At 51.3% G+C, this 12,388-nt stretch overlaps 1 non-coding gene across 1 annotated transcript; it reads right to left on the reverse strand.

Annotated features, from left to right (window-relative positions):
• Positions 1-4,967: 4,967 nt before the first annotated feature.
• LOC113836570 lies at positions 4,968-5,133 on the reverse strand. Its single transcript, XR_003486915.1, has one exon. It is a non-coding gene; the product is annotated as a U1 spliceosomal RNA (small nuclear RNA).
• Between the last annotated feature and the right edge of the window lie 7,255 nt (positions 5,134-12,388).

Here is a 12,388-nt window from a genome sequence, read left to right on the forward strand (position 1 = left end):
CCCAGGGCATGAAGATAGAGACTGGGAATTCCATCTCCCCAGTCCTCTCTAAACACTTATTGAGAATCTAGTCCCTGCCAGGCAGTCTGGGGTTGCTGACATAGTCACACAATCTCCCAAGATCCTCTCCTTCCACAGGAAAAGAAAGGACAGGAATAGCTGTAGATCCATGAACAATGGAGGTTACAGAAAATGAGGGTGCAGGAATTCCGTATAGTTCAACTTGTTTTCATGGGCAGAGGATGTAGTTCAGTTGGTACACTGCTTGCCTAGCATACAGAAGTCCTGGGTTCAACACCCAGCACTGCATAAAACCAAGCATGATAGGATATGTCTGTAATTCTAGCACTGGGAAGGTGGAGGCAGGTGGATCGGAAGAAATCCAAAGTCATCTTCAGCTACAAAGTGAATCCAAAGCTAGCCTTGGCTATGTGAGACCTCCATCTCAAACAAACAAAAACCTTAGAGAAAGAGGGCGTCACACTATAGCCCAGGCTGGCCTAACACTTGGAATTCTCCTACCTCAGTCTCCCAAGTGTTAGCATTATAAGCATCACTATACCAGGCTTGGTACAGTGTTAAATAGAGCAGGAAGGTCTTGGAAGGCAGGGACATGTTGAGAGACAGCCAGGAAGCCAGCCCTGCAGTAGTCCAGAGAAGACGAAGTTGAAGAGACACCAGAAAGATTGGGGCAGGGGGTTACAAGAGTCCTTTCAGGCCGCTGTAGGACTCAGGTCTCCTTCTGAATATGACAGGGTTTTGTGCGCATATCACATATGGCATACATTCACACACACACACACACACACACACACACACAAATAAAAATAAATCTTGGGAACTGGACTCCTGGAAGTGGCATGACAGATGGTTGTGAGCCACAATGTGGGTGCTGGGAAGCGAACGCAGGTCCTCTGCAATGGCAGCAAGCACTCTTAACCACTGAGCCATCTCATTTTGATTGTAACTACTGACTTACATATGTGTATGTATGCGCTTGTGCACTTGGTGGTCAGAAGATAACTTGTGGGTGTTGGTTCTTTTATTCTAACATGTGGGTCCTGAAGATTAAACTCAGCTCCTCAGGCTTGTAGCAAGAGCCTTTCCCCACTGAGCCATTTAACCAGCTCATTTTGAGACAGAATCTCATGCAGCTTGGAATTGATCCTCCTCCTTCTCCCTCCCAAATGATGGACTACAGAACTGCACCAGAAAGACAAGACCTCACTTCGAAGCCCAGACTGGCTTTATCCATAGAGATCTCCCTTCCTCAGCCCAAGGACTAGACTTATAGCTATGTCTGGCGTCTTTGTTGCTTATTTATTTATTTATTTATTTATTTATTTATTTATTTTTAAGATTTTATTTATTATGTATACAACATTCTGCTTCCATGTATATCTGCACACCAGAAGAGGGCACCAGATCTCATAACGAATGGTTGTGAGCCACCATGTAGTTGCTGGGAATTGAACTCAGGACCTCTGGAAGAGCAGCCGGTGCTCTTAACCTCTGAGCCATCTCTCCAGCCCCTTATTTACTTTTTTAAAGCAGTATCTTGCTGAGTAGCTTTTGATGGCCATGAACCTGTGTGTCCTCTTGCTTCTACCTCCTGAGTTCTGTGATTGCAGCCTACATCACCATGTCCAATACCTGTAGTGCTTAGAATGTACTGTATATCCATTTTTGGGACATGGGAAGTGTGGCTCAGTGGCAGAGGTCCTGCCTAGTGTGTCAAGACTGGGGTTCAGCGGCAGCAGGACACAAATACAATTTAAGTCGGTGAATTTCAAGGGAGTGAGGTTGTGGCTCAGTGGCAGAGAACCAATCCAGTTCAAGAGGCCCTGGTTTGGGCCATACCACTGCCAATAAACCAAGTATGTTCTAGTACATGTAAATTGTATCAGATTAGATCTGATTTTAAGAAGCAGAGAGCTTGTAGGGCAGTGGTGGTGCACGCCTTTAGTCCCAGCACTTGTGAGACAGAGGCAGGTAGATCCCTCTGTCTACCGGTTTGAGTTTGAGGCCGGCCTGGTCTACACAGGGAGTTCCAGGACAGCCAGGACAACACAGACAAACTCTTGTCTCAAAAAACAAATTAAGGGACTGGAGAGATGGCTCAGAGGTTAAGGGCACCGACTGCTCTTCCAGATGTCCTGAGTTCAATTCCCAGCAACCACATGGTGGCTCACAACCATCCGTTATGAGATCTGGTGCCCTCTTCTGGTGTGCAGAAATACATGGAAGCAGAATGTTGTATACATAATAAATAAATAAAATCTTTAAAAAAACAAACAAACAAATTAAGTGGAGAACTAGGCACAGCAATGGTCACCTACAATTCCAGGCAGAATGCAGGTGGCAGAGGCAGGAGGATGGCAGCAAGTTTCACCCAGCGTGGTTTACATTTGGAGCTTCAAGCTAGCCAGGTCTACACAGCAAGACCCTGCCTCAAAACGCAGACAACTTTAGAATGTTTGTGCTGAGGAGAGAGTTGATAGGTGAATGCCAGCCAAGCCTGAAGCCTGGAGTTTGGTATGATCCCCAGAACTCTGGGGGGTGGGGGGAGCAGGGAGGGCCTGGAAAGAGTACTGGGTTCTCTTCCAGAGGATGAGTACCGATGAGAGTTCCTGGTACCCACATCAGGTGGCCTATGGAGACCCATAGAAGTAGTTCCCTTCCATCTTGAGGTCAGAGAGTTCAAACCCATTCCTGTTCCTTCAAGGTTAAACAACAGGATGTTTGACCTAAGGGGTGGCTACTGGATGTCTTGCCTAAACAACAGGATTAGGGTGTGGTTTAGGGTGTGGTTACTTGATGTTTTGGGTATTAAGGAGGTAATTATGTTTGTTCTTTGTATCGTGGTAAAGAAATCTTTTGCCTTTCCCCCCTTTGGTTGGGGTCTATAAGAACTTTGAGTAATAAACTTGGGGCGGAGCACAATATTCACTGGATGCCCCCCTCCCCAACTCTATCTCCTGTTTCTTGTCTGTTTCTTTCTTCAATCCTCACTCATCCCAAGCCTGCTGGACTGGACAGTGGCTCACAACTCCTTAGGCATTCAAATGTACATGCACAGACTGCCCATAGTTAAAAAAAAAAAAATTTTTAAACAACAACAAAGCTGGGCCTGGCGGCAGGCACTTGCACCCCCAGTGCTGAGAAGACTGAGACTGGCTGGACGGCCTAGCCTAGCTGCTGAGTGCCAGGCCCTGTGTCAGGCTGGCTGTGCAAGCCTGACTACCTGAGTTTGATCTCTAGAACCCACATAGTAGAACTCTGACTCCTTTTCGTTGTTCTTTGCCCCCAGTAAACTTGCCCTGTGCAGTTCTTGTATCTATCTACATACAAAAATAAGTGTGTATGTGTGTGTGTAAAGGAGACCTTGTCTGGTCGATAGCTCCTGAGGTTGACTTTTGGCCTCTACACACACACACACACACACACATACACACACACACACACACACCATGCTACTAAGCCCAGAAAGTCTTTCATTCCCCTATTTGGCTTCCTCCCTTCTTTTGAGAAGCTGAACTCTACCCAAGCCCCCCAAATTGCCACCACACTTCCTCTGAGCTCCATCTCCCTGTCTCCCTCTAGGTCACACAGTGCCCTGTGAAGTCTTGTCTGTCTTCCCTTATGCACTGTTATTATGACACACTTGAAACTTTCAACTGTGCTGTGGGACCACTTCTCAGTCCTGGATTTCCAGAATCCATTTCCTCTGGGGTCCTTCCTCCTTCTCTGGATATACCTTGAATTCCCCTCCCTCTGCCCTTCTTAAAAGCCATGACCCTTTGGGTCTTCTCTCTACACTGCCCAGTTTCCCTACATGACTGAATCCCCTCCAGGACTTCAGGCACCACTACTCCCAAACTGTCCAAAGACACCCATGAAGATGCTATTTAAGGGTATGTGAGAGGAGGTAGAATGTTAGAGGTGCCTCAGAACCTTTCAACAATTTCAAGGAAACACACATGTATGACCCTCTTCTGGAATAGCGCACGAGGTCTCAAAGTCAGCAAGTGCCAACTGGAACTATCAACTCTGCCAATTCTGTCCCTCCACCACTCCTTCCTTGCATTTCCAGTTAAGGTGGAAACCTGGGAGTGACCCCCCACTCTAGGATCACCAACTGTCAATAAATTATCTCCTTTTCTTTTTTTCATTTTTTGAGACAGGGTTTCCCTGGGTCGTCCTGGAACTAGCACTGTAGAGCAGGCTGGCCTTGAATTTACAGAGATCCACCTGCCTCTGCCTCCCAAGTGCTGGGATTTAAAGTTTGCATCACCACTTCCTGGCTAATTATCTCCTTTTAATTCCACTGCCGTAGTCTGGGATAGTGGCACACTCCTTTAACCCTAGCACTTGGGAAGCAGAGGAAGGCCCATCTCTGTGAGTTCCAGGCCAGCCTGGTTTACAGAGTACATTCCAGGTCAGCCAGGGCTAACCAGGGAAACCCTGTCTTGAAATCCACCCCTGGAAAAGAATGGAATTAATTTAATTTCATGCCATGAATTCCCTCTCCACCCCCTCCCGTCCCACAAGAAGATCTCTTTCCTTCCCTCAGATGCTCATTCACTCATGGAGTCAAGCACTTAGGCCCAACATCACTGCCTTGGGATCCGAGAGACCATCAGTCAACAAAGTGTCACAGAACAACAATCAGAAGCTCACAAGAGACATTTGTACCCCCTCAACCTGTGCTGCTCTCAGTCTGAGACGGTGGCCCCCGGTCACCTTCAGGCCATAGCTGAGCTCAGAGCATCTCTTTAGATCATCACTGGCGTCCTCTGCACTGGCTCTACCTGTATCATTCTCCGAGGTGTGCTTGCCTGTGTGGCAATCCTCTCTACCCTAGGACCTGCCCTCACCTCACAGGACTAGGTATTGAACCCAGGAACTTGGGTGCATGCACTACTGCATATGTTTGACAATGAGCTCCAGTCCACTTTTCTTTTAAATACGGGAGAGTGGGAACACAGCTGTCCCCCAATTCCACAAATTATGTAGTCAAGTTTCCCACATTTGGGGAAATCAGAGGGGTCAGCACACCTGGAGTGCACTGGACAAGATCAACCTGGGTACACAAGCTTCCTGATCATAGCAGCTCCTCTGCCACTTGAATTACTACGTGAAACAGAGTTTTACCATGTAGCACTGGCTGTCTGGAACTTGCAAAGTGCTGGGATCCCAAGTGTGTACCACCCCTTGTGGCTTCTGAGCTACTAGGTTGCTCAGTGGGTCTTGAATTTTCTATCTCTGGCTGTTCAAGTCGCTGGGTTATTCTAAGCCTGTGGACCTGGCACAGTTCCTAGACCCACTTCTATCTATGGGTGTCTATCCCTGACTTCAAGATCTTCGCTTTCCAATTTCCCATCCACTTAGTAAGGGGTACCCACTAATCCCCCCCCCCATTTCTGAGGCAGGGTCTCACTCTAGCCCAGGTTGGCCTTGAACTCAAAGTCATAGCGATCCTCCTGCATCAGCCTCCCCAGTGCTGTGGTTACAAGCGTGCACCACCCAGCCTAACTTATATAGATTCTCACTGTCCTACCTCTCAGTCTGTCAGCCTCTAGTATCAGGGCCTGGAATTTTCCAGCCTGAGGTCACCAGGTCCTGCTCTTCCTAGAATCCTTCCCCCTTCTTCCTGATGGCCTGTGACCACCACCACCTCTGTCTTCCATGGCATGAACTCTTCTGCTTCTGGTGACAGCCTGCTTGGCCACCCAACCTGGGGTCTTTCTAGCTAAGGTCTTCCACAGAGTTAGACTGAAACAGCTGAGTATATGCTGAGAGCTGTCGCCTCCTGTACCAGAGGCACCCTGAGTGGGCGTGACCACGGCTCTGTCACCCTGCTCCACTCCTGTTTGTTGAGTTTACCTTGGAGCCATGGCCTCTGCCTTGCCTGTAGTTCCAGGTTACCCTTTCCGCCTGACCTTCTTTCCAGCCAGCCCTGTCTCCTTCCCTTGCTGCCACAGTCAGCTGAACACTCAACTTTCACCTGGACCCCTCCACACCTGCCCCAGCCTCACTCCAGTCCCCAGCACTATTCAAGTGTGCCCCTTGTGTTCAGGCACACAAGGGTTTATTGAACATGCTAGAGCTTAGGCTGGCCATGGTGGTATAGGCCTATCATTCTAGCACTTAGGAAACTGGGGCAAGGGGATTACTGTGAGTTTGCGGCCAGCCTGAGCTAGAGAAACTCTGCCATATGGATGCTGGAAAAAAAAATTTTTTTTTCGAGACAGGGTTTCTCTGTAGCTTTGGAGGCTGTCCTGGAACTCTGTAGACCAGGGTGGCCTTGAACTCAGAGATCCACCTGTCTCTGCCTCCTGAGTGCTGGGACTAAAGGGCTGTGCCACCACCGCCTGGCAATAATAATAATTTTTTTCGAGACGGTTTCTCTGTGTAGCTTTGGAGCCTATCCTGGCACTCGCTCTGTAGACCAGGATGGCCTCGAACTCACTGAGATCCGCCTGCCTCTGCCTCCCGAGTGCTGGGATTAAAGGCGTGTGCCACCAACCCCCGGCAATAATTTTTAAAAAATTAAAATCCTTGGGATTTAGCTCAGTGGTAGAGCGCTTGCCTAGCAAGTCCAAGGACCTGGGTTCAGTCCTCAGCTCTGAAAATAAAAAATGAAAAATCCTGGGACTGGAGAGATGGCCCAGTGGTTAGGAGCACTGACTGCTCTTCTAGAGGACCCAGGTTCAATTCCCAGCATCCATATGGCAGCTCACAACTGTTTGTAACTCTGAGACCCAACAGCCTCACAAGACATACATTCAGGCAAAACACCAAATAAAAGTATAAAAATCTGCATTTTAGGGACTGAAGAGATCAGTGGTTGAGTGCACTGGCTGCTCTTTTAGAGGTCTTGAGTTCAATTCCCAGCATCCATATGGTGGCTCACAACCATCTGTAATGGGATCTGATGCCCTCATCTGTCATGCAAACATATATGAGTTTCGGGAATTCTTTCAGTCTTTGAGGTACTGGCCCCTTTAGGGTGGGGCCCAGAAGCTACCTGTGGGCTGGGTCTCTTGGGTTATGGTTGGAAGGCAGATGGGAGCATCCTTGATGGTTCTCTACCTTGCATTGTCATTTGGGAGTGATTCCCCAATAAATACCTGACTTCCCTTTATTCTGGGCTCTTGTGGACTCCACAGATACATCCTCATACACGTAAACAGAGCACTCATACAATATATAAATTTTTTAAATCTTCATTTGAGCTGAGTGGTGGTGGGGCATGCCATTAATTCCAGCACTCAGGAGGCAGAGACAGGGGGATCTATGTGAGTTCGAGGCCAGCCTGGTCTACAAAGCAAGTTCCAGGATAGGCACCAAAGCTACAGAGAAATCCCGTGTCAAAAAAAACCCCAAAAAACAAAAAAACAAAAACCCCAAAACAAAAAACCCTGCATTTGAATAAAAAAATCCCTGGGAGTTCACATGAACTTTAAGTTTGAGAACTACTGTTCATTACTACCTTCCAACTTCTAGACTCCACCCAACCCTAAGCAAAGTCTGAGAGAAGCAGAGTGAGCATATATGGCCAACCACATCTTACCTAAAAGGCCAAGGCCTTGGGTTCTATTCCTGGACTGCACAATTAGAAGGGGACCTGATCATCTGCATTTTACAGTTTGGCAAACCAAATCTATTTGCATCTATTTGCTTATGAACCCTAAGCAGTGTCTTTAACCCCTAGGTTTAAACCCGGACATTTTGACTAGACACGGAAGGTCTCTTAATCTGTTTGTTGCCCTATTGCCAATTCCTCCTACCCTTTCTCCAGCTACACTTGCTAAGATACGGTATTACAAAACTTAACTTCAGCACACTGGTTTTGGAGCTCCTGTCTTTAACTCTGGGTGAGCTGGGTTCTTGCCTGGAATTTCTTCTGCCTCCATTTGCCTATGAACCATTGTTCACCAACTGGGCCCCAGCTCATGCCTTCCCTGACCTCATAAACACTACAGTTTGAGAGCTCTTCACAACACTCCCATTGCCCGACCACCTGGTGGAATGAGGGATTTCTCTACATTGTTGTCACTCCCACCAGCCCAGGATTCACTGAAATATTTGAACGTTCTCAACTTCTGTCTGACTGTAACTATAACAAGAGGGATGAACGTGAGACTTCAGGAAAGACTGGTAGCACAGAGGAAAACCTACCAGGTCATCAAGTCAGTCATCCCCAGGCTGGGAACACAGTAACCAAACTACAGTGTAAGTCCAAGGGGATTTCCAAGATGAAACCACCCAACCAATTGTCAGATGGTAACTGCTGTGCACAAAGCTATACTGGGGGCTGGGACTAGATTCCAAAAAACTCTGAAGCGGATGACTCTTACCCCACGAACTTTTCCCCTTCCCACTCATCCTAACTCCCTAGAGGAAGTCGCTGCAGTCCTGGCCACGGGTACTGCTGAAGCTCACTCGGTTCTTAAAGCACCTGCGCACCTGCTAGGACCGCAGGCTGGAGAAAAGGGAATCTAATCATCTGCATTTTACAGTTTGGCAAGCCAAAGCTATTTGCATCTATTTGCTTATGAACCCTAAGCGCTGTGTCTCCTTGTGAACATGTGTGAAAAGCACATGTTCAGGGCCACTGCAACAGCGATGACTCTGGACAGCCTAAGGCCTGGGAAAGCCCCCGACTCCCACGGTTCCTCTTCAGATGGGCCTCTGAGCCGCATCTTGCACAGGGCTTGTGATTTAGGAACGAACGTGCTGTCTCATCTCCCTTCCCCCACTAGATAAGTCACGGGCAGTCATAACCTTTGGTGGGAAAACACCCGTCCTTGCACCCTGAAAGCAATAGGCAACCTGCCCGTTTCAATTCTTGGGCTGGTGCAGCCTATTTTGGAGAAACTGAAGATCCCAGCGATGTATTCTAACCGGTCATAGCCAGTAACCGGCAGGGCTGGGGCTGGCACCTGAGACTAACTGCAACGCACCCTTCTCCTCACCCGCGTTCTCTCTACCCCATGCCGGGTCGGTCTAGCCGATCACTAGAATCCTCTCACTCACTGGCCGGGTTACCTCCGGAAAGACACTTGCCCTCTCCACGTGCCCCCCAAGGTCAGCAGCTTTGCTTTGGGGGGCTGAAAACAGTTCGCAAAGGACGCGGAAAGAAAAAGCAAACCCGCCCGTGGGCACCCGCGCAGTCCGTTCTTCCAGCCCAGGTCTGTCTACGAGCCCAGAGGAGAGGTCGTACCCCCGGCCCCGGGGACCGACGAAAGCAAATGTAGGGTAGGGCAAAAACCCGAAACCGCCACACTCTTCTGCCTCCCCCGCTCCGTTCCGGGAACCAGCGAACCAGACTTCGCGGAAGCGCGCCCCGCGGCAGGCGCCTGGGCCCGGGACCGCCCCGACCGCAGCCAGCAGCCTGGGCCGGGAGGTGCGGGGGCCGGCGCGGTCGGGCCCGAGCAGCAGCAGCAGCACGGCGCGCGCTTCCGCCCCGCTCGGCTCCGGCGGCGGCCAAGGCGGCCCCACAATCCCCTTCTGGCTCCGGGGACGGCAGGGCGGGGCGGGGCGGGTGGGGCGGGCCGAGAGGGCGGAAATAATTTTCTGTTTCGCCCTCTCTGCCCAGTCCCTTTGCGGCGGGACGTGCAAGGCGGGCGGCGATGCGGGAGGCGGGAGTGGGACGCGCTGCCTGCACCGGCGCGCTTCGCGGGCGGGTGTAGAGAGGGATCGCAGGGTTTGAGTGCCTACTGTGTGTATTTGGTCTTTACGAAGGCATTCCCGGTCCACGCCGCAGGGTAACGCCCCGCTTATTGGAGGGAACTGCGGAGCCCAAGAGTTGAAAGCTGTATGGCCAGAATATGCGTGACACCTCAAATCAGTGATAAGTCATACTACGGAGAGCACTATGAACTTGAACCACTTGTTGGTCGAGACCTGCTCCTGCTTGGTTTTTGCGGAGGACGCTCAGGAAAAGGTTGGGAGCTGGAAAATGAGCCTGACAGCTCCGCCCCCGGTACCGGCGGCGAGCCCAGCCAAGCCTGCAGAGGGTTCCCCGGGACCCGAGGGGAACCTCACAATAGATCGCGCGGGGAAGAGGCGGGCAGCTCAGCTCAGAGTCTTAGTCCTAGCAGAAGACAAGACTGGGCTCAAACCTTGGTTCTAGCGCTCAAGCTATGCGCTCTGAGTAAGTTTCTTAACGGTGTCGCAGTCCCTCCATAAAACGGAGGACGTTTCCACCCACCTTACATGGTCGAGGGGAAGAATTCAATCAAATTACGTTCCTAAAACGCTAAACGTGCATCAAACGTCCATCATAAAAGATTTGGGGACAAGTTGGACTCGGGCCTGACTCAAGACAGGCATCCGTTCCCTGTCCCCAGGTCACTAATTCCTGGGCACAGGGACCAAGGGGGTCGTCGTCATGTTGCCCCCCGTCCGGCGAAACCTGGAACTCTGACCGCTTGGACAGTAAGGGTTCCGGAGGTAAATAGATATTTTAAAACTGTCGCAAAGGTAGGGCAGACATTTTCACGGTTTTCCTGCAGTAGTAGTAATTCGCTAAAAACTTCAAGTAAGGTTTCTCGAGAACTCTGAGTCGTAACTTTTCGTATGAGCGAAGTTCACAATCTGAGTAAAAACAGTCCTAGCCAAGATCTCGGCCCTCGACGTGTCCTGATTCAGAAGCCACAAGATAGACCAACCCCAAGTCCACTTCTCGAGACAGCCTCTTGGTCCCGGCAGCCTCCGGGATTCCCAGGGTCCAAGAGTGAGCAGATTTGGGGGCTCCAGTCCAGAACTCAGTTTCACAGACCTCCCCAAACTCCCGCCTCGCTAGGATTAAGGGAGTAAATCCCTGACGCCACCGACCAGGTCAAGGACAAGTTCTCCCCCGCCCTGCTCCCCCCTCCTGGGCGGGGACTCACCCCCCCCCTTCCGGGTAGAAAGGTACTAAAGAGACTCGGAGGGGGAGCAGCGGGCCCTGGCCCCTTGATGTTCCGGTTGAACAGGTGCTAGTGAAAAGGAGGCGGGCCCGGCGGAAGAGTCGGCCGGGGGGCAGTGCGCCGAAGGGGGAGCGGCCCCCTCCACCCTCAGTCCCCCAGCCCGCCTTCTCCTCGCCGATCCTCCTGCCCCTCCCCCCCAGGAAGCGTTCCCGGCCTAGAGGTCTTTGAAGTGTGGATGAAGCCCCCAGGGCTGCGGTCTCCCCTCAGCCACCCACCCTCCCGCTGAGGGGGTATTTGACCTTTGGTCCCAGGGAAGGCGCCTTCTCCCCCTTGTAAAGAAAAAAGGGGGATCATGTCTTGTCTTTGGGCTTATAGCAGTCTGGGGGGGTGGTGAGTCTTGGGTCGTCCTCCCCTAAACCCCAGACCCAATTTCGGGGACTTTAATCCTTCGTCGTGCGGTTGTGAGCGCTGTTGTGGTTTGTGTGCACGCCCAGAAGTCAGGCGTGATTCTGTTTGCTAGGGCCTCCAAGGTAGCGATCTCTTAACTCGCGTGAAATCTTTAGGCACGCCTTGAGGCTGGAGGTGGAGTTAGGTCTTTGAGAAATCAGATGGTGAGGCTCAGATGAAACTGTGGTACCCCAAAGGTGTCTAGAAACCTTGAGAGTAATGACTTCAAAGGGAAGCTCCCGGAGGGCAGGAATATCTACTCTGGGCTGCTAGGCTAACCGATGCTAGCCTAGCCAACAAATATTTGTGCAGGGCGTGGTGGCGCACTGCCTTTACTCTAGCACTCCGGTGCTAGGCAGAATAAGGAGTTCAAGGTCATCCTTAACTACACATTAAGTTCGAAGCCAGCCAGAGCTACAGGCTCTCACGCTAACAAAAAAAAAAAACCATTATTTGTAGAGTAAGTAAAAGTTTACATGTGGCACTGTCTACCCCCCAGAGTGGCCTCCAGGGACAGTGACCATGAGCTGCCATCCAAAGAGACACCCCCCCCCCCTCCAAGAACAAGCATGGGCGAATGGTTCACATCGCCCAGATCCTTTTAGAGCCTCTGGTTATTCTCTCTCCCCAGATTTTCCCTAGGGTTTCAGAACGCACAGAGAAGGGGGGCGGGGAGTGGGTGATCAGAGACCCAAAGTGTGCCACCGAGGACGTGCAGAGGAGAGGGCTCGGGAACTATCCACCTAGAGTCATAAAAGGGAAAAGAAAAGACGGAAAATCTGCACGGAGCGCACGAGCGTTGAAAAGCTCCCTACCAAGCCAGGCTTTGTTCCCTGAACCTAAGACTTTACCGGCGGCGGGCGGGCGGGCGGGCCGGGAGCGAGCGAGCGAGCGAGCGGAGGCGCGCGGCCATGGCTGCCGCGGCCGGGCAGGGGGGCCGGGGGGCGGCGCGTGAGCGGGCGGGCGGGCGGCGGGGGCGGGCGAGCGCCCGCGATGTGCCACTCGGCGCCTCCCCCGCCGGG

This window comes from Cricetulus griseus, chromosome 7 (genome assembly GCF_003668045.3).
Source record: "Cricetulus griseus strain 17A/GY chromosome 7, alternate assembly CriGri-PICRH-1.0, whole genome shotgun sequence".
Lineage (NCBI taxonomy): Eukaryota > Metazoa > Chordata > Mammalia > Rodentia > Cricetidae > Cricetulus > Cricetulus griseus.